This window comes from Chiloscyllium plagiosum, chromosome 42, assembly GCF_004010195.1.
Source record: "Chiloscyllium plagiosum isolate BGI_BamShark_2017 chromosome 42, ASM401019v2, whole genome shotgun sequence".
NCBI classification, from domain to species: Eukaryota; Metazoa; Chordata; class Chondrichthyes; order Orectolobiformes; family Hemiscylliidae; genus Chiloscyllium; species Chiloscyllium plagiosum.
Window position 1 is genome coordinate 2207456 of NC_057751.1, and position 2889 is coordinate 2210344.

Here is a 2889-nt window from a genome sequence, read left to right on the forward strand (position 1 = left end):
AAGATCCCAATGATCTCAAAACCTGAAGACCTTCCTCCCTGCACCAATTCTTTAGTCATGCAGTCATCTGCCACATCCTCCTCTTCTTACCCTCACTAGCACGTGACACTGGAAACAATCCAGAGATGATCACCCATGAGGTCCTGGTTTTGAATTTTTTTCAGATCTCTATAATCCTACTATGCCCCAGAGCCAGTCATAGTGCCACCAACCTGGCTACTGCTGCTTTCTCCTGAATGGTATAATTGTTTTTGAGGGGAATGGCCACACCAGATCCCTGCACACTCTGTCTACTCCCTTTACCTTTCCTGGTGGTCACTCAGCTACTCTGATCAAGAATCACAACAATTTGAAAACAGTTCCTTCGGCCCAAAAAAATCTACACCGACCTTCCGAAGAGACACCCACTTACACCCATTCCCCCTACTCTATATTTACCCCTGACTAATGTACCTAATCTACACGTCCCTGAACTATATGGGCAATTTAGCACAGCCAATTCATCTAACCTACACATCTTTGGACTGTGGGAGGAAACCCACGCAGTCACAGGGAGAATGAACAAACTCCACACAGATCGTCACCCGAGGCTGGCATCGAACCTGGGACTCTGGTGCTGTGAGGCGGCAGTGCTAACCACTAAGGCACCATGCCACCCCCTGAAGCGCTCAGCATCTTGGATGATCCTGAATGCATCCAGCTCCAGCTCCCTAAGACGGTCTTCCAGGTCAGAGACCTGCAGCTGCAGGTCATCAGGGATGATGGAAGTCTCCATAAGCTCCCACATCCTGCGGAGGAATATGCAACTGCCCTTACTGCCATCTCAACTACTGTAAAACTAAATGGGAAAGTTAAAAAAGACTTTAACTGAGCTTACCTGTATTTTTTACTGTGTCACTGCTCTTCAAAGCCTCTCGAGCCTTCCTTCTTACACTGATATCAACAGATTTTGCAATAGGACTTCTCTCTACGCCTCCACTATTTTTTTGGCTAGAAGAGAGGGAAGGAGGGAAACACTACAATAAGACTTCAAAATACAATCACTACGCTTACTCCTCATCGATATAAGTTTATTTTGAACAACATGGCTGCCATTTCTACTTGTTCTGGATTCCTGTCTAATGTAGAAAAGGTCAGAAGCTGGAAATTCTGTGGCAAGAAACTCAATGCCCGACTCCACAAAGTGAGTCATAGGTGTGATAGGACACTGTTCATTTGCCTGAATGCAGCTGTAACAACATGCAAGAAACGCCACATAATCTGTGTAAAAGCAGCCTACTTGATCTGCAATCCATCCATCATCTTCAACAGTCAATCTTTCCACCACAGAGTGACTACAGAGTGAGCCAACAAGATGCAGTTCAGGAAATGAGCAGGATTCCTTTAGCAGTGCCTTCCAAACACGTAATATGATCATTCAGAAGGATGAGGGCAGAGATCACTGGAAATAAAACCATCTGCAAGCTCCTTCTGAACCTGAGTACTAACTTCAAGTGGAACTATATTGTGGTTGTAACCTGCTGCTCGGTCAAAATCTGGAATGTGCTTCCTCACAACGCTCAGTGTATCTACACTCCAGGGAGTCAGTATTCAAGAAGGTGGCTCAACATCTGCTTTCTTCTGGAGACAATTAATGCTGGTCTCGGCAGAGACATAAATATTCTGTGAAAGAATAGTTAAAAACAAGACAAGGTTGACTTTCATTGTGACAAATTTATAGTAACATACTGGAGAAAAACATTTCCTGTAATGTTTCCAATTTTTAAAGGAAAGTTGCATTTTGTTCTTTTCCACCTGCTATTTTAATGTGGAAGGGTGAACCCACTGAAATAGATCCATGCATTCTAAGCTGCTCCATGATACATCTGCAAATAACACTGAGGCTGCTTCCCCTCATGCACACCAACTGCAATAATAAAAACACAGGAACAGAGAAAGCAGTAGCAGGAGTACGCTTGTTTCACTATTCAATATTGTCACAGATGATTCTTGATAAATGTAAGAACATGACTGCTCCCCCCTTAGAACTGAAGGTTAACAGTGTGTGTATTCAGTGCTACACTGCAGCTTACATGATGCAGTGCAGCACTGCATAGGGATATGAACAGGAAACGTTGAGTCCTTGGGTGAAAGAGATTAAGCAGCCTCTGAGGGAGGGGTCAATGACTTCAAATTCTACTTCAGAGCCTATTTTTCTGGCTGGCACTCCCAAAGCAGTAGTGAAGGGAGTGCCATACTGTTGGAGATGCTGACTTTGCTTGAGTTGTTGTATTCATGCCACTTATGCTGTCTTGCGCGGACATAAAAGATTCCAGAAGAACAAGGAAGTTATTATTGGTAGTGTGACCAATACTTATCCACCAGTTAACAGTATAAAACAGTAGACCTGGTCATGATCTCATGATCCTAGGATCCTCGGAGGAGGCATGGGTGGCCGTGGCTGACGAGGGAAGTTAAGAAACATATAAAGTTAAAAGAGAAAAAGTATAACATAGCAAAGATAAGTGGGAAAACGGAGGACTGGGAAGTTTTTAAAGAACAACAGAGGATTACTAAGAAGGAAATACGCAGAGAAAAAATGAGGTACGAAGGTAAACTGGCCAAAAATATAAAGGAGGATAGTAAAAGTTTTTTTAGGTATGTGAAAGGCAAAAAAATGGTTAACACTAAAATTGGGCCCTTGAAGTCAGAAACAGGGGAATATATTACGGGAATCAAAGAAATGGCAGAAGAATTGAATTGGTACTTCAGATCTGTGTTCACTGGGGAAGACACAAGCAATCTCCCTGAGGTAACAGTGGCTGAAGGACCTGAACTTAAGGGAATTTATATTTGCCAGGAATTGGTGTTGGAGAGACTGTTAGGTCTGAAGGTTGATAAGCCCCCGGG

At 43.3% G+C, this 2889-nt stretch overlaps 1 protein-coding gene across 2 annotated transcripts in view; it reads left to right on the forward strand.

Moving 5' to 3' along the window:
- The window catches only part of LOC122543017 (GDNF family receptor alpha-2-like), a 311320-nt gene that overhangs the window by 272733 nt on the left and 35698 nt on the right, over positions 1–2889 (forward strand). The gene's annotated exons all lie outside the window — the stretch shown is intronic.